We start from the raw sequence: 24,165 nt of genomic DNA, 5'->3' as shown, positions 1-24,165 counted from the left end.
ACGCAAAGGGAAGGGAATTATTGAAGAAGGGAATTTATAAAAGATAGGAAAGCAAAGGTAAGTATGAAAGGAAAGGAAAGTATAAATGAAAGGAAAGTCTAAGTTTAAAAATAGGAATTGAAATGAAAGTGTAAAGGAAAAGAAAGTATACAGAAAAGGAAGGGAAAGTATAAAAGAAAGGAAAGCAAAGGTAAGTATATTGGAAAGGATAAGAAAGTATAAATGAAAGGAATGGGTAAGTTTAAAAATAGGAATGGAAAGGAAAGTATAAGGGAATGGAAAGTATAAAAGAAGGGAAGTATAAAATAAAGGAAGCAAAGGTAAGTATAAAGGAAGGGAAAGGAAGGGAATAGAAAAGAAAGGAAAGGTAGATATAATGGAAAGGAAAGCAATGTATAAAGGAAAGTCAATGTATGTAGAATTGTAAGGATAGGGAAGTATATAAAAAAGGAAAGGAAAGGTTAATTTAAAAAAAAAAAAAGGAATGGAAAGGAAGGTCTAAAGGAAAATGTTACAGAACTGAAAGGGAATGTAGGTATAATGCAAAGGGAAGGGAATTATAAAAGAAGGGAATTTATAAAAGAAAGGAAAGCAAAGGTAAGTATGAAAGGAAAGGAAAGGAAAGTATAAATGAAAGGAGAGGCTAAGTTTAAAAATAGGAATTGAAATGAAAGTGTAAAGGAAAGGAAAGTGTACAGAAAAGGAAAGTATAAAGGAAGGGAAAGTATAGAGAAAAGGAAAGTATAAAGGAAGGGAAAGTATAAAAGAAAGGAAAGCAAAGGTAAGTATATTGGAAAGGATAAGAAAGTATAAATGAAAGAAATGGGTAAGTTTAAAAATAGGAATGGAAAGGAAAGTATAAGGGAATGGAAAGTATAAAAGAAGGGAAAGTATAAAATAAAGGAAGCAAAGGTAAGTATAAAGGAAGGGAAAGGAAGGGAATAGAAAAGAAAGGAAAGGTAGATATAATGGAAAGGAAAGCAAAGTATAAAGGAAAGTCAATGTATGTAGAATTGTAAGGATAGGGAAGTATATAAAAAAGGAAAGGAAAGGTTAATTTAAAAAAAAAAAAGGAATGGAAAGGAAGGTCTAAGGGAAAATGTTACAGAACAGAAAGGGAATGTAGGTATAATGCAAAGGGAAGGGAATTATAAAAGAAGGGAATTTATAAAAGAAAGGAAAGCAAAGGTAAGTATGAAAGGAAAGGAAAGTATAAATGAAAGGAGAGGCTAAGTTTAAAAATAGGAATTGAAATGAAATTGTTAAGGAAAGGAAAGTATACAGAAAAGGAAAGTATAAAGGAAAGTATAAGAGAAGGGAAAGTATAAAGAAAAGTATAAAGGAAGGGAAAGTATAAAAGAAAGGAAAGCAAAGGTAAGTATATTGGAAAGGATAAGAAAGTATAAATGAAAGGAATGGGTAAGTTTAAAAATAGGAATGGAAAGGAAAGTATAAGGGAATGGAAAGTATAAAAGAAGGGAAAGTATAAAATAAAGGAAGCAAAGGTAAGTATAAAGGAAGGGAAAGGAAGGGAATAGAAAAGAAAGGAAAGGTAGATATAATGGAAAGGAAAGCAAAGTATAAAGGAAAGTCAATGTATGTAGAATTGTAAGGATAGAAAAGTATATAAAAAAGGAAAGGAAAGGTTAATTTAAAAAAAAAAAAAGGAATGGAAAGGAAGGTCTAAAGGAAAATGTTACAGAACTGAAAGGGAATGTAGGTATAATGCAAAGGGAAGGGAATTATAAAAGAAGGGAATTTATAAAAGAAAGGAAAGCAAAGGTAAGTATGAAAGGAAAGGAAAGGAAACTATAAATGAAAGGAGAGGCTAAGTTTAAAAATAGGAATTGAAATGAAATTGTAAAGGAAAGGAAAGTATACAGAAAAGGAAAGTATAAAGGAAAGGAAAGTATAAAGAAAAGGAAAGTATAAAGGAAGGGAAAGTATAAAGAAAAGGAAAGTATAAAGGAAGGGAAAGTATAAAAGAAAGGAAAGCAAAGGTAAGTATATTGGAAAGGATAAGAAAGTATAAATGAAAGGAATGGGTAAGTTTAAAAATAAGAATGGAAAGGAAAGTATAAGGGAATGGAAAGTATAAAGGAAGGGAAAGTATAAAAGAAAGGAAGCAAAGTTAAGTATAAAGGAAGGGAAAGGAAGGGAATAGAAAAGAAAGGAAAGGTAGATATAATGGAAAGGAAAGCAATGTATAAAGGAAAGTCAATGTATGTAGAATTGTAAGGATAGGGAAGTATATAGAAAAGGAAAGGAAAGGTTAATTTTAAAAAAAAAAAGGAAAGCAAAGGAAGGTCTAAAGGAAAATGTTACAGAACAGAAAAGGAATGTAGGTATAATGCAAAGGGAAGGGAATTATAAAAGAAGGGAATTTATAAAAGAAAGGAAAGCAAAGGTAAGTATGAAAGGAAAGGAAAGTATAAATGAAAGGAGAGGCTAAGTTTAAAAATAGGAATTGAAATCAAAGTGTAAAGGAAAAGAAAGTATGCAGAAAAGGAAAGGGAAAGTAGAAAAGAAAGGAAAGCAAAGGTAAGTATATTGGAAAGGATAAGAAAGTATAAATGAAAGGAATGGGTAAGTTTAAAAATAGGAATGGAAAGGAAAGTATAAGGGAATGGAAAGTATAAAGGAAGGGAAAGTATAAAAGAAAGGAAGCAAAGGTAAGTATAAAGGAAGGGAAAGGAAGGGAATAGAAAAGAAAGGAAAGGTAGATATAATGGAAAGGAAAGCAATGTATAAAGGAAAATCAATGTATGTAGAATTGTAAGTATAGGGAAGTATATAGAAAAGGAAAGGAAAGGTTAATTTAAAAAAAAAAAAGGAATGGAAAGGAAGGTCTAAAGGAAAATGTTACAGAACTGAAAGGGAATGTAGGTATAATGCAAAGGGAAGGGAATTATAAAAGAAGGGAATTTATAAAAGAAAGGAAAGCAAAGGTAAGTATGAAAGGAAAGGAAAGGAAAGTATAAATGAAAGGAGAGGCTAAGTTTAAAAATAGGAATTGAAATGAAAGTGTAAAGGAAAGGAAAGTATACAGAAAAGGAAAGTATAAAGAAAAGGAAAGTATAAAGAAAAGGAAAGTATAAAGGAAGGGAAAGTATAAAAGAAAGGAAGCAAAGGTAAGTATAAAGGAAGGGAAAGGAAGGGAATAGAACAGAAAGGAAAGGTAGATATAATGGAAAGGAAAGCAATGTATAAACAAAAGTCAATGTATGTAGAATTCTATGGATAGGGAAGTATATAAAAAAGGAAAGGAAAGGTTAATTTAAAAAAAAAAAGGACTGGAAAGGAAGGTCTAAAGGAAAATGTTATAGAACAAAAAGGGAAGGTAGGTATAATGCAAAGGGAAGGGAATTATTAAAGAAGGGAATTTATAAAAGATAGGAAAGCAAAGGTAAGTATGAAAGGAAAGGAAAGTATAAATGAAAGGAAAGTTTAAGTTTAAAAATAGGAATTGAAATGAAAGTGTAAAGGAAAGGAAAGTGTACAGAAAAGGAAAGTATAAAGGAAGGGAAAGTATAGAGAAAAGGAAAGTATAAAGGAAGGGAAAGTATAAAAGAAAGGAAAGCAAAGGTAAGTATATTGGAAAGGATAAGAAAGTATAAATGAAAGGAATGGGTAAGTTTAAAAATAGGAATGGAAAGGAAAGTATAAGGGAATGGAAAGTATAAAGGAAGGGAAAGTATAAAAGAAAGGAAGCAAAGTTAAGTATAAAGGAAGGGAAAGGAAGGGAATAGAAAAGAAAGGAAAGGTAGATATAATGGAAAGGAAAGCAATGTATAAAGGAAAGTCAATGTATGTAGAATTGTAAGGATAGGGAAGTATATAAAAAAGGAAAGGAAAGGTTAATTTTAAAAAAAAAAAGGAAAGCAAAGGAAGGTCTAAAGGAAAATGTTACAGAACAGAAAAGGAATGTAGGTATAATGCAAAGGGAAGGGAATTAAAAAAGAAGGGAATTTATAAAAGAAAGGAAAGCAAAGGTAAGTATGAAAGGAAAGGAAAGTATAAATGAAAGGAGAGGCTAAGTTTAAAAATAGGAATTGAAATCAAAGTGTAAAGGAAAAGAAAGTATACAGAAAAGGAAAGGGAAAGTAGAAAAGAAAGGAAAGCAAAGGTAAGTATATTGGAAAGGATAAGAAAGTATAAATGAAAGGAATGGGTAAGTTTAAAAATAGGAATGGAAAGGAAAGTATAAGGGAATGGAAAGTATAAAGGAAGGGAAAGTATAAAAGAAAGGAAGCAAAGGAAGTATAAAAGAAGGGAAAGGAAGGGAATAGAAAAGAAAGGAAAGGTAGATATAATGGAAAGGAAAGCAATGTATAAAGGAAAGTCAATGTATGTAGAATTGTAAGGATAGGGAAGTATATAGAAAAGGAAAGGAAAGGTTAATTTTAAAAAAAAAAAGGAAAGCAAAAAAAAGGTCTAAAGGAAAATGTTACAGAACAGAAAAGGAATGTAGGTATAATGCAAAGGGAAGGGAATTATAAAAGAAGGGAATTTATAAAAGAAAGGAAAGCAAAGGTAAGTATGAAAGGAAAGGAAAGTATAAATGAAAGGAGAGGCTAAGTTTAAAAATAGGAATTGAAATCAAAGTGTAAAGGAAAAGAAAGTATACAGAAAAGGAAAGGGAAAGTAGAAAAGAAAGGAAAGCAAAGGTAAGTATATTGGAAAGGATAAGAAAGTATAAATGAAAGGAATGGGTAAGTTTAAAAATAGGAATGGAAAGGAAAGTATAAGGGAATGGAAAGTATAAAGGAAGGGAAAGTATAAAAGAAAGGAAGCAAAGGTAAGTATAAAGGAAGGGAAAGGAAGGGAATAGAAAAGAAAGGAAAGGTAGATATAATGGAAAGGAAAGCAAAGTATAAAGGAAAGTCAATGTATGTAGAATTGTAAGGATAGGGAAGTATATAGAAAAGGAAAGGAAAGGTTAATTTAAAAAAAAAAAAGGAATGGAAAGGAAGGTCTAAAGGAAAATGTTACAGAACTGAAAGGGAATGTAGGTATAATGCAAAGGGAAGGGAATTATAAAAGAAGGGAATTTATAAAAGAAAGGAAAGCAAAGGTAAGTATGAAAGGAAAGGAAAGGAAAGTATAAATGAAAGGAGAGGCTAAGTTTAAAAATAGGAATTGAAATGAAAGTGTAAAGGAAAGGAAAGTATACAGAAAAGGAAAGTATAAAGAAAAGGAAAGTATAAAGAAAAGGAAAGTATAAAGGAAGGGAAAGTATAAAAGAAAGGAAGCAAAGGTAAGTATAAAGGAAGGGAAAGGAAGGGAATAGAACAGAAAGGAAAGGTAGATATAATGGAAAGGAAAGCAATGTATAAACAAAAGTCAATGTATGTAGAATTCCATGGATAGGGAAGTATATAAAAAAGGAAAGGAAAGGTTAATTTAAAAAAAAAAAAGGACTGGAAAGGAAGGTCTAAAGGAAAATGTTACAGAACAAAAAGGGAAGGTAGGTATAATGCAAAGGGAAGGGAATTATTAAAGAAGGGTATTTATAAAAGATAGGAAAGCAAAGGTAAGTATGAAAGGAAAGGAAAGTATAAATGAAAGGAAAGTTTAAGTTTAAAAATAGGAATTGAAATGAAAGTGTAAAGGAAAGGAAAGTGTACAGAAAAGGAAAGTATAAAGGAAGGGAAAGTATAGAGAAAAGGAAAGTATAAAGGAAGGGAAAGTATAAAAGAAAGGAAAGCAAAGGTAAGTATATTGGAAAGGATAAGAAAGTATAAATGAAAGGAATGGGTAAGTTTAAAAATAGGAATGGAAAGGAAAGTATAAGGGAATGGAAAGTATAAAGGAAGGGAAAGTATAAAAGAAAGGAAGCAAAGTTAAGTATAAAGGAAGGGAAAGGAAGGGAATAGAAAAGAAAGGAAAGGTAGATATAATGGAAAGGAAAGCAATGTATAAAGGAAAGTCAATGTATGTAGAATTGTAAGGATAGGGAAGTATATAGAAAAGGAAAGGAAAGGTTAATTTTAAAAAAAAAAAGGAAAGCAAAGGAAGGTCTAAAGGAAAATGTTACAGAACAGAAAAGGAATGTAGGTATAATGCAAAGGGAAGGGAATTATAAAAGAAGGGAATTTATAAAAGAAAGGAAAGCAAAGGTAAGTATGAAAGGAAAGGAAAGTATAAATGAAATGAGAGGCTAAGTTTAAAAATAGGAATTGAAATGAAAGTGTAAAGGAAAGGAAAGTATACAGAAAAGGAAAGTATAAAGAAAAGGAAAGTATAATGAAAAGGAAAGTATAAAGGAAGGGAAAGTATAAAAGAAAGGAAGCAAAGGTAAGTATAAAGGAAGGGAAAGGAAGGGAATAGAAAAGAAAGGAAAGGTAGATATAATGGAAAGGAAAGCAATGTATAAAGGAAAGTCAATGTATGTAGAATTGTATGGATAGGGAAGTATATAAAAAAGGAAAGGAAAGGTTAATTTAAAAAAAAAAATGAATGGAAAGGAAGGTCTAAAGGAAAAAGTTACAGAACAGAAAGGGAATGTAGGTATAATGCAAAGGGAAGGGAATTATTAAAGAAGGGAATTTATAAAAGATAGGAAAGCAAAGGTAAGTATGAAAGGAAAGGAAAGTATAAATGAAAGGAAAGTCTAAGTTTAAAAATAGGAATTGAAATGAAAGTGTAAAGGAAAGAAAAGTGTACAGAAAAGGAAAGTATAAAGGAAGGGAAAGTATAGAGAAAAGGAAAGTATAAAGGAAGGGAAAGTATAAAAGAAAGGAAAGCAAAGGTAAGTATATTGGAAAGGATAAGAAAGTATAAATGAAAGGAATGGGTAAGTTTAAAAATAGGAATGGAAAGGAAAGTATAAGGGAATGGAAAGTATAAAGGAAGGGAAAGTATAAAAGAAAGGAAGCAAAGTTAAGTATAAAGGAAGGGAAAGGAAGGGAATAGAAAAGAAAGGAAAGGTAGATATAATGGAAAGGAAAGCAATGTATAAAGGACAGTCAATGTATGTAGAATTGTAAGGACAGGGAAGTATATAAAAAAGGAAAGGAAAGGTTAATTTAAAAAAAAAAAGGAATGCAAAGGAAGGTCTAAAGGAAAATGTTACAGAACAGAAAGGGAATGTAGGTATAATGCAAAAGGAAGGGAATTATAAAAGAAGGGAATTTATAAAGAAAAGGACAGCAAAGGTAAGTATGAAAGGAAAGGAAAATATAAATGAAAGGAGAGGCTAAGTTTAAAAGTAGGAATTGAAATGAAAGTGTAAAGGAAAGGAAAGTATACAGAAAAGGAAAGTATAAAGAAAAGGAAAGTATAAAGAAAAGGAAAGTATAAAGGAAGGGAAAGTATAAAAGAAAGGAAGCAAAGTTAAGTATAAAGGAAGGGAAAGGAAGGGAATAGAAAAGAAAGGAAAGGTAGATATAATGGAAAGGAAAGCAATGTATAAAGGAAAGTCAATGTATGTAGAATTGTAAGTATAGGGAAGTATATAGAAAAGGAAAGGAAAGGTTAATTTTAAAAAAAAAAAGGAAAGCAAAGGAAGGTCTAAAGGAAAATGTTACAGAACAGAAAAGGAATGTAGGTATAATGCAAAGGGAAGGGAATTATAAAAGAAGGGAATTTATAAAAGAAAGGAAAGCAAAGGTAAGTATGAAAGGAAAGGAAAGTATAAATGAAAGGAGAGGCTAAGTTTAAAAATAGGAATTGAAATCAAAGTGTAAAGGAAAAGAAAGTATGCAGAAAAGGAAAGGGAAAGTAGAAAAGAAAGGAAAGCAAAGGTAAGTATATTGGAAAGGATAAGAAAGTATAAATGAAAGGAATGGGTAAGTTTAAAAATAGGAATGGAAAGGAAAGTATAAGGGAATGGAAAGTATAAAGGAAGGGAAAGTATAAAAGAAAGGAAGCAAAGTTAAGTATAAAGGAAGGGAAAGGAAGGGAATAGAAAAGAAAGGAAAGGTAGATATAATGGAAAGGAAAGCAATGTATAAAGGAAAGTCAATGTATGTAGAATTGTAAGGATAGGGAAGTATATAGAAAAGGAAAGGAAAGGTTAATTTTAAAAAAAAAAAGGAAAGCAAAGGAAGGTCTAAAGGAAAATGTTACAGAACAGAAAAGGAATGTAGGTATAATGCAAAGGGAAGGGAATTATAAAAGAAGGGAATTTATAAAAGAAAGGAAAGCAAAGGTAAGTATGAAAGGAAAGGAAAGTATAAATGAAATGAGAGGCTAAGTTTAAAAATAGGAATTGAAATGAAAGTGTAAAGGAAAGGAAAGTATACAGAAAAGGAAAGTATAAAGAAAAGGAAAGTATAATGAAAAGGAAAGTATAAAGGAAGGGAAAGTATAAAAGAAAGGAAGCAAAGGTAAGTATAAAGGAAGGGAAAGGAAGGGAATAGAAAAGAAAGGAAAGGTAGATATAATGGAAAGGAAAGCAATGTATAAAGGAAAGTCAATGTATGTAGAATTGTATGGATAGGGAAGTATATAAAAAAGGAAAGGAAAGGTTAATTTAAAAAAAAAAATGAATGGAAAGGAAGGTCTAAAGGAAAAAGTTACAGAACAGAAAGGGAATGTAGGTATAATGCAAAGGGAAGGGAATTATTAAAGAAGGGAATTTATAAAAGATAGGAAAGCAAAGGTAAGTATGAAAGGAAAGGAAAGTATAAATGAAAGGAAAGTCTAAGTTTAAAAATAGGAATTGAAATGAAAGTGTAAAGGAAAGAAAAGTGTACAGAAAAGGAAAGTATAAAGGAAGGGAAAGTATAGAGAAAAGGAAAGTATAAAGGAAGGGAAAGTATAAAAGAAAGGAAAGCAAAGGTAAGTATATTGGAAAGGATAAGAAAGTATAAATGAAAGGAATGGGTAAGTTTAAAAATAGGAATGGAAAGGAAAGTATAAGGGAATGGAAAGTATAAAGGAAGGGAAAGTATAAAAGAAAGGAAGCAAAGTTAAGTATAAAGGAAGGGAAAGGAAGGGAATAGAAAAGAAAGGAAAGGTAGATATAATGGAAAGGAAAGCAATGTATAAAGGACAGTCAATGTATGTAGAATTGTAAGGACAGGGAAGTATATAAAAAAGGAAAGGAAAGGTTAATTTAAAAAAAAAAAGGAATGCAAAGGAAGGTCTAAAGGAAAATGTTACAGAACAGAAAGGGAATGTAGGTATAATGCAAAAGGAAGGGAATTATAAAAGAAGGGAATTTATAAAGAAAAGGACAGCAAAGGTAAGTATGAAAGGAAAGGAAAATATAAATGAAAGGAGAGGCTAAGTTTAAAAGTAGGAATTGAAATGAAAGTGTAAAGGAAAGGAAAGTATACAGAAAAGGAAAGTATAAAGAAAAGGAAAGTATAAAGAAAAGGAAAGTATAAAGGAAGGGAAAGTATAAAAGAAAGGAAGCAAAGTTAAGTATAAAGGAAGGGAAAGGAAGGGAATAGAAAAGAAAGGAAAGGTAGATATAATGGAAAGGAAAGCAATGTATAAAGGAAAGTCAATGTATGTAGAATTGTAAGTATAGGGAAGTATATAGAAAAGGAAAGGAAAGGTTAATTTTAAAAAAAAAAAGGAAAGCAAAGGAAGGTCTAAAGGAAAATGTTACAGAACAGAAAAGGAATGTAGGTATAATGCAAAGGGAAGGGAATTATAAAAGAAGGGAATTTATAAAAGAAAGGAAAGCAAAGGTAAGTATGAAAGGAAAGGAAAGTATAAATGAAAGGAGAGGCTAAGTTTAAAAATAGGAATTGAAATCAAAGTGTAAAGGAAAAGAAAGTATGCAGAAAAGGAAAGGGAAAGTAGAAAAGAAAGGAAAGCAAAGGTAAGTATATTGGAAAGGATAAGAAAGTATAAATGAAAGGAATGGGTAAGTTTAAAAATAGGAATGGAAAGGAAAGTATAAGGGAATGGAAAGTATAAAGGAAGGGAAAGTATAAAAGAAAGGAAGCAAAGGTAAGTATAAAGGAAGGGAAAGGAAGGGAATAGAAAAGAAAGGAAAGGTAGATATAATGGAAAGGAAAGCAATGTATAAAGGAAAATCAATGTATGTAGAATTGTAAGTATAGGGAAGTATATAGAAAAGGAAAGGAAAGGTTAATTTAAAAAAAAAAAAGGAATGGAAAGGAAGGTCTAAAGGAAAATGTTACAGAACTGAAAGGGAATGTAGGTATAATGCAAAGGGAAGGGAATTATAAAAGAAGGGAATTTATAAAAGAAAGGAAAGCAAAGGTAAGTATGAAAGGAAAGGAAAGGAAAGTATAAATGAAAGGAGAGGCTAAGTTTAAAAATAGGAATTGAAATGAAAGTGTAAAGGAAAGGAAAGTATACAGAAAAGGAAAGTATAAAGAAAAGGAAAGTATAAAGAAAAGGAAAGTATAAAGGAAGGGAAAGTATAAAAGAAAGGAAGCAAAGGTAAGTATAAAGGAAGGGAAAGGAAGGGAATAGAACAGAAAGGAAAGGTAGATATAATGGAAAGGAAAGCAATGTATAAACAAAAGTCAATGTATGTAGAATTCTATGGATAGGGAAGTATATAAAAAAGGAAAGGAAAGGTTAATTTAAAAAAAAAAAGGACTGGAAAGGAAGGTCTAAAGGAAAATGTTATAGAACAAAAAGGGAAGGTAGGTATAATGCAAAGGGAAGGGAATTATTAAAGAAGGGAATTTATAAAAGATAGGAAAGCAAAGGTAAGTATGAAAGGAAAGGAAAGTATAAATGAAAGGAAAGTTTAAGTTTAAAAATAGGAATTGAAATGAAAGTGTAAAGGAAAGGAAAGTGTACAGAAAAGGAAAGTATAAAGGAAGGGAAAGTATAGAGAAAAGGAAAGTATAAAGGAAGGGAAAGTATAAAAGAAAGGAAAGCAAAGGTAAGTATATTGGAAAGGATAAGAAAGTATAAATGAAAGGAATGGGTAAGTTTAAAAATAGGAATGGAAAGGAAAGTATAAGGGAATGGAAAGTATAAAGGAAGGGAAAGTATAAAAGAAAGGAAGCAAAGTTAAGTATAAAGGAAGGGAAAGGAAGGGAATAGAAAAGAAAGGAAAGGTAGATATAATGGAAAGGAAAGCAATGTATAAAGGAAAGTCAATGTATGTAGAATTGTAAGGATAGGGAAGTATATAGAAAAGGAAAGGAAAGGTTAATTTTAAAAAAAAAAAGGAAAGCAAAGGAAGGTCTAAAGGAAAATGTTACAGAACAGAAAAGGAATGTAGGTATAATGCAAAGGGAAGGGAATTAAAAAAGAAGGGAATTTATAAAAGAAAGGAAAGCAAAGGTAAGTATGAAAGGAAAGGAAAGTATAAATGAAAGGAGAGGCTAAGTTTAAAAATAGGAATTGAAATCAAAGTGTAAAGGAAAAGAAAGTATACAGAAAAGGAAAGGGAAAGTAGAAAAGAAAGGAAAGCAAAGGTAAGTATATTGGAAAGGATAAGAAAGTATAAATGAAAGGAATGGGTAAGTTTAAAAATAGGAATGGAAAGGAAAGTATAAGGGAATGGAAAGTATAAAGGAAGGGAAAGTATAAAAGAAAGGAAGCAAAGGAAGTATAAAAGAAGGGAAAGGAAGGGAATAGAAAAGAAAGGAAAGGTAGATATAATGGAAAGGAAAGCAATGTATAAAGGAAAGTCAATGTATGTAGAATTGTAAGGATAGGGAAGTATATAGAAAAGGAAAGGAAAGGTTAATTTTAAAAAAAAAAAGGAAAGCAAAAAAAAGGTCTAAAGGAAAATGTTACAGAACAGAAAAGGAATGTAGGTATAATGCAAAGGGAAGGGAATTATAAAAGAAGGGAATTTATAAAAGAAAGGAAAGCAAAGGTAAGTATGAAAGGAAAGGAAAGTATAAATGAAAGGAGAGGCTAAGTTTAAAAATAGGAATTGAAATCAAAGTGTAAAGGAAAAGAAAGTATACAGAAAAGGAAAGGGAAAGTAGAAAAGAAAGGAAAGCAAAGGTAAGTATATTGGAAAGGATAAGAAAGTATAAATGAAAGGAATGGGTAAGTTTAAAAATAGGAATGGAAAGGAAAGTATAAGGGAATGGAAAGTATAAAGGAAGGGAAAGTATAAAAGAAAGGAAGCAAAGGTAAGTATAAAGGAAGGGAAAGGAAGGGAATAGAAAAGAAAGGAAAGGTAGATATAATGGAAAGGAAAGCAAAGTATAAAGGAAAGTCAATGTATGTAGAATTGTAAGGATAGGGAAGTATATAGAAAAGGAAAGGAAAGGTTAATTTAAAAAAAAAAAAGGAATGGAAAGGAAGGTCTAAAGGAAAATGTTACAGAACTGAAAGGGAATGTAGGTATAATGCAAAGGGAAGGGAATTATAAAAGAAGGGAATTTATAAAAGAAAGGAAAGCAAAGGTAAGTATGAAAGGAAAGGAAAGGAAAGTATAAATGAAAGGAGAGGCTAAGTTTAAAAATAGGAATTGAAATGAAAGTGTAAAGGAAAGGAAAGTATACAGAAAAGGAAAGTATAAAGAAAAGGAAAGTATAAAGAAAAGGAAAGTATAAAGGAAGGGAAAGTATAAAAGAAAGGAAGCAAAGGTAAGTATAAAGGAAGGGAAAGGAAGGGAATAGAACAGAAAGGAAAGGTAGATATAATGGAAAGGAAAGCAATGTATAAACAAAAGTCAATGTATGTAGAATTCCATGGATAGGGAAGTATATAAAAAAGGAAAGGAAAGGTTAATTTAAAAAAAAAAAAGGACTGGAAAGGAAGGTCTAAAGGAAAATGTTACAGAACAAAAAGGGAAGGTAGGTATAATGCAAAGGGAAGGGAATTATTAAAGAAGGGTATTTATAAAAGATAGGAAAGCAAAGGTAAGTATGAAAGGAAAGGAAAGTATAAATGAAAGGAAAGTTTAAGTTTAAAAATAGGAATTGAAATGAAAGTGTAAAGGAAAGGAAAGTGTACAGAAAAGGAAAGTATAAAGGAAGGGAAAGTATAGAGAAAAGGAAAGTATAAAGGAAGGGAAAGTATAAAAGAAAGGAAAGCAAAGGTAAGTATATTGGAAAGGATAAGAAAGTATAAATGAAAGGAATGGGTAAGTTTAAAAATAGGAATGGAAAGGAAAGTATAAGGGAATGGAAAGTATAAAGGAAGGGAAAGTATAAAAGAAAGGAAGCAAAGTTAAGTATAAAGGAAGGGAAAGGAAGGGAATAGAAAAGAAAGGAAAGGTAGATATAATGGAAAGGAAAGCAATGTATAAAGGAAAGTCAATGTATGTAGAATTGTAAGGATAGGGAAGTATATAGAAAAGGAAAGGAAAGGTTAATTTTAAAAAAAAAAAGGAAAGCAAAGGAAGGTCTAAAGGAAAATGTTACAGAACAGAAAAGGAATGTAGGTATAATGCAAAGGGAAGGGAATTATAAAAGAAGGGAATTTATAAAAGAAAGGAAAGCAAAGGTAAGTATGAAAGGAAAGGAAAGTATAAATGAAATGAGAGGCTAAGTTTAAAAATAGGAATTGAAATGAAAGTGTAAAGGAAAGGAAAGTATACAGAAAAGGAAAGTATAAAGAAAAGGAAAGTATAATGAAAAGGAAAGTATAAAGGAAGGGAAAGTATAAAAGAAAGGAAGCAAAGGTAAGTATAAAGGAAGGGAAAGGAAGGGAATAGAAAAGAAAGGAAAGGTAGATATAATGGAAAGGAAAGCAATGTATAAAGGAAAGTCAATGTATGTAGAATTGTATGGATAGGGAAGTATATAAAAAAGGAAAGGAAAGGTTAATTTAAAAAAAAAAATGAATGGAAAGGAAGGTCTAAAGGAAAAAGTTACAGAACAGAAAGGGAATGTAGGTATAATGCAAAGGGAAGGGAATTATTAAAGAAGGGAATTTATAAAAGATAGGAAAGCAAAGGTAAGTATGAAAGGAAAGGAAAGTATAAATGAAAGGAAAGTCTAAGTTTAAAAATAGGAATTGAAATGAAAGTGTAAAGGAAAGAAAAGTGTACAGAAAAGGAAAGTATAAAGGAAGGGAAAGTATAGAGAAAAGGAAAGTATAAAGGAAGGGAAAGTATAAAAGAAAGGAAAGCAAAGGTAAGTATATTGGAAAGGATAAGAAAGTATAAATGAAAGGAATGGGTAAGTTTAAAAATAGGAATGGAAAGGAAAGTATAAGGGAATGGAAAGTATAAAGGAAGGGAAAGTATAAAAGAAAGGAAGCAAAGTTAAGTATAAAGGAAGGGAAAGGAAGGGAATAGAAAAGAAAGGAAAGGTAGATATAATGGAAAGGAAAGCAATGTATAAAGGACAGTCAATGTATGTAGAATTGTAAGGACAGGGAAGTATATAAAAAAGGAAAGGAAAGGTTAATTTAAAAAAAAAAAGGAATGCAAAGGAAGGTCTAAAGGAAAATGTTACAGAACAGAAAGGGAATGTAGGTATAATGCAAAAGGAAGGGAATTATAAAAGAAGGGAATTTATAAAGAAAAGGACAGCAAAGGTAAGTATGAAAGGAAAGGAAAATATAAATGAAAGGAGAGGCTAAGTTTAAAAGTAGGAATTGAAATGAAAGTGTAAAGGAAAGGAAAGTATACAGAAAAGGAAAGTATAAAGAAAAGGAAAGTATAAAGAAAAGGAAAGTATAAAGGAAGGGAAAGTATAAAAGAAAGGAAGCAAAGTTAAGTATAAAGGAAGGGAAAGGAAGGGAATAGAAAAGAAAGGAAAGGTAGATATAATGGAAAGGAAAGCAATGTATAAAGGAAAGTCAATGTATGTAGAATTGTAAGGATAGGGAAGTATATAGAAAAGGAAAGGAAAGGTTAATTTTAAAAAAAAAAAGGAAAGCAAAGGAAGGTCTAAAGGAAAATGTTACAGAACAGAAAAGGAATGTAGGTATAATGCAAAGGGAAGGGAATTATAAAAGAAGGGAATTTATAAAAGAAAGGAAAGCAAAGGTAAGTATGAAAGGAAAGGAAAGTATAAATGAAAGGAAAGTCTAAGTTTAAAAATAGGAATTGAAAGTGTAAAGGAAAAGAAAGTATACAGAAAAGGAAGGGAAAGTATAAATAAAAGGAAAGCAAAGGTAAGTATATTGGAAAGGATAAGAAAGTATAAATGAAAGGAATGGGTAAGTTTAAAAATAGGAATGGAAAGGAAAGTATAAGGGAATGGAAAGTATAAAAGAAGGGAAAGTATAAAATAAAGGAAGCAAAGGTAAGTATAAAGGAAGGGAAAGGAAGGGAATAGAAAAGAAAGGAAAGGTAGATATAATGGAAAGGAAAGCAAAGTATAAAGGAAAGTCAATGTATGTAGAATTGTAAGGATAGGGAAGTATATAAAAAAGGAAAGGAAAGGTTAATTTAAAAAAAAAAAAAGGAATGGAAAGGAAGGTCTAAAGGAAAATGTTACAGAACAGAAAGGGAATGTAGGTATAATGCAAAGGGAAGGGAATTATAAAAGAAGGGAATTTATAAAAGAAAGGAAAGCAAAGGTAAGTATGAAAGGAAAGGAAAGGAAAGTATAAATGAAAGGAGAGGCTAAGTTTAAAAATAGGAATTGAAATGAAATTGTAAAGGAAAGGAAAGTATACAGAAAAGGAAAGTATAAAGGAAAAGAAAGTATAAAGAAAAGGAAAGTATAAAGGAAGGGAAAGTATAAAGAAAAGGAAAGTATAAAGGAAGGGAAAGTATAAAAGAAAGGAAAGCAAAGGTAAGTATATTGGAAAGGATAAGAAAGTATAAATGAGAGGAATGGGTAAGTTTAAAAATAGGAATGGAAAGGAAAGTATAAGGGAATGGAAATTATAAAGGAAGGGAAAGTATAAAAGAAAGGAAGCAAAGTTAAGTATAAAGGAAGGGAAAGGAAGGGAATAGAAAAGAAAGGAAAGGTAGATATAATGGAAAGGAAAGCAATGTATAAAGGAAAATCAATGTATGTAGAATTGTAAGTATAGGGAAGTATATAAAAAAGGAAAGGAAAGGTTAATTTAAAAAAAAAAGGGAATGGAAAGGAAGGTCTAAAGGAAAATGTTACAGAACTGAAAGGGAATGTAGGTATAATGCAAAAGGAAGGGAATTATAAAAGAAGGGAATTTATAAAAGAAAGGAAAGCAAAGGTAAGTATGAAAGGAATGGAAAGGAAAGTATAAATGAATGGAGAGGCTAAGTTTAAAAATAGGAATTGAAATGAAAGTGTAAAGGAAAGGAAAGTATACAGAAAAGGAAAGTATAAAGGAAAGGAAAGTATAAAGAAAAGGAAAGTATAAAGGAAGGGAAAGTATAAAGAAAAAGAAAGTATAAAGGAAGGGAAAGTATAAAAGAAAGGAAAGCAAAGGTAAGTATATTGGAATGGATAAGAAAGTATAAATGAAAGGAATGGGTAAGTTTAAAAATAGGAATGGAAAGGAAAGTATAAGGGAAAGGAAAGTATAAAGGAAGGGAAAGTATAAAAGAAAGGAAGCAAAGGTAAGTATAAAGGAAGGGAAAGGAGGGGAATAGAAAAGAAAGGAAAGGTATATAATGGAAAGGAAAGCAAAGTATAAAGGAAAGTCAATGTATGTAGAATTGTAAGGATAGGGAAGTATATAGAAAAGGAAAGGAAAGGTTAATTTAAAAAAAAAAAAGGAATGGAAAGGAAGGTCTAAGGGAAAATGTTACAGAACAGAAAGGGAATGTAGGTATAATGCAAAGGGAAGGGAATTATAAAAGAAGGGAATTTATAAAAGGAAGGAAAGCAAAGGTAAGTATGAAAGGAAAGGAAAGTATAAATGAAATGAGAGGCTAAGTTTAAAAATAGGAATTGAAATGAAAGTGTAAAGGAAAGGAAAGTATACAGAAAAGGAAAGTATAAAGAAAAGGAAAGTATAAAGAAAAGGAAAGTATAAAGGAAGGGAAAGTATAAAAGAAAGGAAGCAAAGGTAAGTATAAAGGAAGGGAAAGGAAGGGAATAGAAAAGAAAGGAAAGGTAGATATAATGGAAAGGAAAGCAATGTATAAAGGAAAGTCAATGTATGTAGAATTGTATGGATAGGGAAGTATATAAAAAAGGAAAGGAAAGGTTAATTTAAAAAAAAAAAGGAATGGAAAGGAAGGTCTAAAGGAAAATGTTACAGAACAAAAAGGGAAGGTAGGTATAATGCAAAGGGAAGGGAATTATTAAAGAAGGGAATTTATAAAAGATAGGAAAACAAAGGTAAGTATGAAAGGAAAGGAAAGTATAAATGAAAGGAAAGTCTAAGTTTAAAAATAGGAATTGAAATGAAAGTGTAAAGGAAAGGAAAGTGTACAGAAAAGGAAAGTATAAAGGAAGGGAAAGTATAGAGAAAAGGAAAGTATAAAGGAAGGGAAAGTATAAAAGAAAGGAAAGCAAAGGTAAGTATATTGGAAAGGATAAGATAGTATAAATGAAAGGAATGGGTAAGTTTAAAAATAGGAATGGAAAGGAAAGTATAAAGGAATGGAAAGTATAAAGGAAGGGAAAGTATAAAAGAAAGGAAGCAAAGTTAAGTATAAAGGAAGGGAAAGGAAGGGAATAGAAAAGAAAGGAAAGGTAGATATAATGGAAAGGAAAGCAATGTATAAAGGAAAATCAATGTATGTAGAATTGTAAGGATAGGGAAGTATATAAAAAAGGAAAGGAAAGGTTAATTTAAAAAAAAAAAGGAATGGAAAGGAAGGTCTAAAGGAAAATGTTACAGAACTGAAAGGGAATGTAGGTATAATGCAAAGGGAAGGGAATTATAAAAGAAGGGAATTTATAAAAGAAAGGAAAGCAAAGGTAAGTATGAAAGGAAAGGAAAGGAAAGTATAAATGAATGGAGAGGCTAAGTTTAAAAATAGGAAATGAAATGAAAGTGTAAATGAAAGGAAAGTATACAGAAAAGGAAAGTATAAAGGAAGGGAAAGTATAAAGAAAAAGAAAGTATAAAGGAAGGGAAAGTATAAATGAAAGGAAAGCAAAGGTAAGTATATTGGAAAGGATAAGAAAGTATAAATGAAAGGAATGGGTAAGTTTAAAAATAGGAATGGAAAGGAAAGTATAAGGGAAAGGAAAGTATAAAGGAAGGGAAAGTATAAAAGAAAGGAAGCAAAGGTAAGTATAAAGGAAGGGAAAGGAGGGGAATAGAAAAGAAAGGAAAGGTAGATATAATGGAAAGGAAAGCAATGTATAAAGGAAAATCAATGTATGTAGAATTGTAAGTATAGGGAAGTATATAGAAAAGGAAAGGAAAGGCTAATTTAAAAAAAAAAAAGGAATGGAAAGGAAGGTCTAAGGGAAAATGTTACAGAACAGAAAGGGAATGTAGGTATAATGCAAAGGGAAGGGAATTATAAAAGAAGGGAATTTATAAAAGAAAGGAAAGCAAAGGTAAGTATGAAAGGAAAGGAAAGTATAAATGAAAGGAGAGGCTAAGTTTAAAAATAGGAATTGAAATGAAAGTGTAAAGGAAAGGAAAGTATACAGAAAAGGAAAGTATAAAGAAAAGGAAAGTATAAATAAAAGGAAAGTATAAAGGAAGGGAAAGTATAAAAGAAAGGAAGCAAAGGTAAGTATAAAGGAAGGGAAAGGAAGGGAATAGAAAAGAAAGGAAAGGTAGATATAATGGAAAGGAAAGCAATGTATAAAGGAAAGTCAATGTATGTAGAATTGTATGGATAGGGAAGTATATAAAAAAGGAAAGGAAAGGTTAATTTAAAAGAAAAAGGAATGGAAAGGAAGGTCTAAAGGAAAATGTTACAGAACAAAAAGGGAAGGTAGGTATAATGCAAAGGGAAGGGAATTATTAAAGAAGGGAATTTATGAAAGATAGGAAAGCAAAGGTAAGTATGAAAGGAAAGGAAAGTATAAATGAAAGGAAAGTCTAAGTTTAAAAATAGGAATTGAAATGAAAGTGTAAAGGAAAGGAAAGTGTACAGAAAAGGAAAGTATAAAGGAAGGGAAAGTATAGAGAAAAGGAAAGTATAAAGGAAGGGAAAGTATAAAAGAAAGGAAAGCAAAGGTAAGTATATTGGAAAGGATAAGAAAGTATAAATGAAAGGAATGGGTAAGTTTAAAAATAGGAATGGAAAGGAAAGTATAAGGGAATGGAAAGTATAAAGGAAGGGAAAGTATAAAAGAAAGGAAGCAAAGGTAAGTATAAAAGAAGGGAAAGGAAGGGAATAGAAAAGAAAGGAAAGGTAGATATAATGGCAAGGAAAGCAATGTATAAAGGAAAGTCAATGTATGTAGAATTGTAAGCATAGGGAAGTATATAAAAAAGGAAAGGAAAGGTTAATTTAAAAAAAAAAAAGGAATGGAAAGGAAGGTCTAAAGGAAAATGTTACAGAACAAAAAGGGAAGGTAGGTATAATGCAAAGGGAAGGGAATTATAAAAGAAGGGAATTTATAAAAGATAGGAAAGCAAAGGTAAGTATGAAAGGAAAGGAAAGTATAAATGAAAGGAAAGTCTAAGTTTAAAAACAGGAATTGAATTGAAAGTGTAAAGGAAAAGAAAGTATACAGAAAAGGAAGGGAAAGTATAAAAGAAAGGAAAGCAAAGGTAAGTATATTGGAAAGGATAAGAAAGTATAAATGAAAGGAATGGGTAAGTTTAAAAATAGGAATGGAAAGGAAAGTATAAGGGAATGGAAAGTATAAAAGAAGGGAAAGTATAAAATAAAGGAAGCAAAGGTAAGTATAAAGGAAGGGAAAGGAAGGGAATAGAAAAGAAAGGAAAGGTAGATATAATGGAAAGGAAAGCAAAGTATAAAGGAAAGTCAATGTATGTAGAATTGTAAGGATAGGGAAGTATATAAAAAAGGAAAGGAAAGGTTAATTTTAAAAAAAAAAAAGGAATGGAAAGGAAGGTCCAAAGGAAAATGTTACAGAACAGAAAGGGAATGTAGGTATAATGCAAAGGGAAGGGAATTATAAAAGAAGGGAATTTATAAAAGAAAGGAAAGCAAAGGTAAGTATGAAAGGAAAGGAAAGGAAAGGAAAGTATAAATGAAAGGAGAGGCTAAGTTTAAAAATAGGAATTGAAATGAAAGTGTAAAGGAAAGGAAAGTATACATAAAAGGAAAGTATAAAGGAAAGGAAAGTATAAAGAAAAGGAAAGTATAAAGGAAGGGAAAGTATAAAGAAAAAGAAAGTATAAAGGAAGGGAAAGTATAAAAGAAAGGAAAGCAAAGGTAAGTATATTGGCAAGAATAAGAAAGTATAAATGAAAGGAATGGGTAAGTTTAAAAATAGGAATGGAAAGGAAAGTATAAGGGAATGGAAAGTATAAAGGAAGGGAAAGTATAAAAGAAAGGAAGCAAATGTAAGTATAAAGGAAGGGAAAGGAAGGGAATAGAAAAGAAAGGAAAGGTAGATATAATGGAAAGGAAAGCAAAGTATAAAGGAAAGTCAATGTATGTAGAATTGTAAGGATAGGGAAGTATATAAAAAAGGAAAGGAAAGGTTAATTAAAAAAAAAAAAGGAATGGAAAGGAAGGTCTAAGGGAAAATGTTACAGAACAGAAAGGGAATGTAGGTATAATGCAAAGGGAAGGGAATTATAAAAGAAGGGAATTTATAAAAGAAAGGAAAGCAAAGGTAAGTATGAAAGGAAAGGAAAGGAAATGAAAGTATAAATGAAAGGAGAGGCTAAGTTTAAAAATAGGAATTGAAATGAAAGTGTAAAGGAAAGGAAAGTATACAGAAAAGGAAAGTATAAAGGAAAGGAAAGTATAAAGAAAAGGAAAGTATAAAGGAAGGGAAAGTATAAAAGAAAGGAAAGCAAAGGTAAGTATATTGGAAAGGATAAGAAAGTATAAATGAAAGGAATGGGTAAGTTTAAAAATAGGAATGGAAAGGAAAGTATAAGGGAATGGAAAGTATAAAGGAAGGGAAAGTATAAAAGAAAGGAAGCAAAGGTAAGTATAAAGGAAGGGAAAGGAAGGGAATAGAAAAGAAAGGAAAGGTAGATATAATGGAAAGGAAAGCAATGTATAAAGGAAAATCAATTTATGTAGAATTGTAAGGATAGGCAAGTATATAAAAAAGGAAAGGAAAGGTTAATTTAAAAAAAAAAAGGAATGGAAAGGAAGGTCTAAGGGAAAATGTTACAGAACAGAAAGGGAATGTAGGTATAATGCAAAGGGAAGGGAATTATAAAAGAAGGGAATTTATAAAAGAAAGGAAAGCAAAGGTAAGTATGAAAGGAAAGGAAAGGAAAGTATAAATGAAAGGAGAGGCTAAGTTTAAAAATAGGAATTGAAATGAAAGTGTAAAGGAAATGAAAGTATACAGAAAAGGAAAGTATAAAGGAAAGGAAAGTATAAAGAAAAGGAAAGTATAAAGGAAGGGAAAGTATAAAGAAAAAGAAAGTATAAAGGAAGGGAAAGTATAAATGAAAGGAAAGCAAAGGTAAGTATATTGGAACGGATAAGAAAGTATAAATGAAAGGAATGGGTAAGTTTAAAAATAGGAATGGAAAGAAAAGTATAAGGAAATGGAAAGTATAAAGGAAGGGAAAGTATAAAAGAAAGGAAGCAAAGGTAAGTATAAAGGAAGGGAAAGGAGGGGAATAGAAAAGAAAGGAAAGGTAGATATAATGGAAAGGAAAGCAAAGTATAAAGGAAAATCAATGTATGTAGAATTGTAAGGATAGGCAAGTATATAAAAAAGGAAAGGAAAGGTTAATTTAAAAAAAAAAAGGAATGGAAAGGAAGGTCTAAGGGAAAATGTTACAGAACAGAAAGGGAATGTAGGTATAATGCAAAGGGAAGGGAATTATAAAAGAAGGGAATTTATAAAAGAAAGGAAAGCAAAGGTAAGTATGAAAGGAAAGGAAAGGAAAGGAAAGTATAAATGAAAGGAGAGGCTAAGTTTAAAAATAGGAATTGAAATGAAAGTGTAAAGGAAAGGAAAGTATACAGAAAAGGAAAGTATAAAGGAAAGGAAAGTATAAAGAAAAGGAAAGTATAAAGGAAGGGAAAGTATAAAGAAAAAGAAAGTATAAAGGAAGGGAAAGTATAAATGAAAGGAAAGCAAAGGTAAGTATATTGGAAAGGATAAGAAAGTATAAATGAAAGGAATGTGTAAGTTTAAAAATAGGAATGGAAAGGAAAGTATAAGGGAATGGAAAGTATAAAGGAAGGGAAAGTATAAAAGAAAGGAAGCAAAGGTAAGTATAAAGGAAGGGAAAGGAAGGGAATAGAAAAGAAAGGAAAGGTAGATGTAATGGAAAGGAAAGCAAAGTATAAAGGAAAGTCAATGTATGTAGAATTGTATGGATAGGGAAGTATATAAAAAAGGAAAGGAAAGGTTAATTTAAAAAAAAAAAAAGGAATGGAAAGGAAGGTCTAAGGGAAAATGTTACAGAACAGAAAGGGAATGTAGGTATAATGCAAAGGGAAGGGAATTATAAAAGAAGGGAATTTATAAAGGAAAGGAAAGCAAAGGTAAGTATGAAAGGAAAGGAAAGTATAAATGAAAGGAGAGGCTAAGTTTAAAAATAGGAATTGAAATGAAAGTGTAAAGGAAAGGAAAGTATACAGAAAAGGAAAGTATAAAGAAAAGGAAAGTATAAAGAAAAGGAAAGTATAAAGGAAGGGAAAGTATAAAAGAAAGGAAGCAAAGGTAAGTATAAAGGAAGAGAAAGGAAGGGAATAGAAAAGAAAGGAAAGGTAGATATAATGGAAAGGAAAGCAATGTATAAAGGAAAGTCAATGTATGTAGAATTGTATGGATAGGGAAGTATATAAAAAAGGAAAGGAAAGGTTAATTTAAAAAAAAAAGGAATGGAAAGGAAGGTCTAAAGGAAAATGTTACAGAACAAAAAGGGAAGGTAGGTATAATGCAAAGGGAAGGGAATTATTAAAGAAGGGAATTTATGAAAGATAGGAAAGCAAAGGTAAGTATGAAAGGAAAGGAAAGTATAAATGAAAGGAAAGTCTAAGTTTAAAAATAGGAATTGAAATGAAAGTGTAAAGGAAAGGAAAGTGTACAGAAAAGGAAAGTATAAAGGAAGGGAAAGTATAGAGAAAAGGAAAGTATAAAGGAAGGGAAAGTATAAAAGAAAGGAAAGCAAAGGTAAGTATATTGGAAAGGATAAGAAAGTATAAATGAAAGGAATGGGTAAGTTTAAAAATAGGAATGGAAAGGAAAGTATAAGGGAATGGAAAGTATAAAGGAAGGGAAAGTATAAAAGAAAGGAAGCAAAGGTAAGTATAAAAGAAGGGAAAGGAAGGGAATAGAAAAGAAAGGAAAGGTAGATATAATGGCAAGGAAAGCAATGTATAAAGGAAAGTCAATGTATGTAGAATTGTAAGCATAGGGAAGTATATAAAAAAGGAAAGGAAAGGTTAATTTAAAAAAAAAAAAGGAATGGAAAGGAAGGTCTAAAGGAAAATGTTACAGAACAAAAAGGGAAGGTAGGTATAATGCAAAGGGAAGGGAATTATTAAAGAAGGGAATTTATAAAAGATAGGAAAGCAAAGGTAAGTATGAAAGGAAAGGAAAGTATAAATGAAAGGAAAGTCTAAGTTTAAAAACAGGAATTGAATTGAAAGTGTAAAGGAAAAGAAAGTATACAGAAAAGGAAGGGAAAGTATAAAAGAAAGGAAAGCAAAGGTAAGTATATTGGAAAGGATAAGAAAGTATAAATGAAAGGAATGGGTAAGTTTAAAAATAGGAATGGAAAGGAAAGTATAAGGGAATGGAAAGTATAAAAGAAGGGAAAGTATAAAATAAAGGAAGCAAAGGTAAGTATAAAGGAAGGGAAAGGAAGGGAATAGAAAAGAAAGGAATGGTAGATATAATGGAAAGGAAAGCAAAGTATAAAGGAAAGTCAATGTATGTAGAATTGTAAGGATAGGGAAGTATATAAAAAAGGAAAGGAAAGGTTAATTTTAAAAAAAAAAAAAAAATGGAAAGGAAGGTCCAAAGGAAAATGTTACAGAACAGAAAGGGAATGTAGGTATAATGCAAAGGGAAGGGAATTATAAAAGAAGGGAATTTATAAAAGAAAGGAAAGCAAAGGTAAGTATGAAAGGAAAGGAAAGGAAAGGAAAGTATAAATGAAAGGAGAGGCTAAGTTTAAAAATAGGAATTGAAATGAAAGTGTAAAGGAAAGGAAAGTATACATAAAAGGAAAGTATAAAGGAAAGGAAAGTATAAAGAAAAGGAAAGTATAAAGGAAGGGAAAGTATAAAGAAAAAGAAAGTATAAAGGAAGGGAAAGTATAAAAGAAAGGAAAGCAAAGGTAAGTATATTGGAAAGAATAAGAAAGTATAAATGAAAGGAATGG

General features: G+C 30.4%; 2 long non-coding RNA genes across 3 annotated transcripts in view; one reads left to right on the top strand and one right to left on the bottom strand.

Annotated features, from left to right (window-relative positions):
- The window catches only part of LOC146754102 (uncharacterized), a 57,254-nt gene that overhangs the window by 13,633 nt on the left and 19,456 nt on the right, over positions 1-24,165 (bottom strand). The window lies entirely within an intron of this gene.
- Positions 1-24,165, top strand: part of LOC146754103 (uncharacterized) — a 48,858-nt gene that overhangs the window by 8,072 nt on the left and 16,621 nt on the right. Inside the window, exon 2 of the long non-coding RNA XR_014939246.1 lies at positions 497-24,165. This exon is cut by the window's right edge and continues 16,621 nt beyond it. This is a non-coding gene — a long non-coding RNA (uncharacterized LOC146754103). The remainder of the gene's footprint in view (positions 1-496) is intronic.

This window comes from Coturnix japonica, chromosome Z (genome assembly GCF_054131305.1).
Source record: "Coturnix japonica strain WE chromosome Z, WE-NBRP24, whole genome shotgun sequence".
In the NCBI taxonomy this organism is placed as follows: Eukaryota; Metazoa; Chordata; class Aves; order Galliformes; family Phasianidae; genus Coturnix; species Coturnix japonica.
The sequence above is the reverse complement of the archived record's forward strand: the minus strand, read 5'-3'. Positions and strand labels throughout refer to the sequence as shown.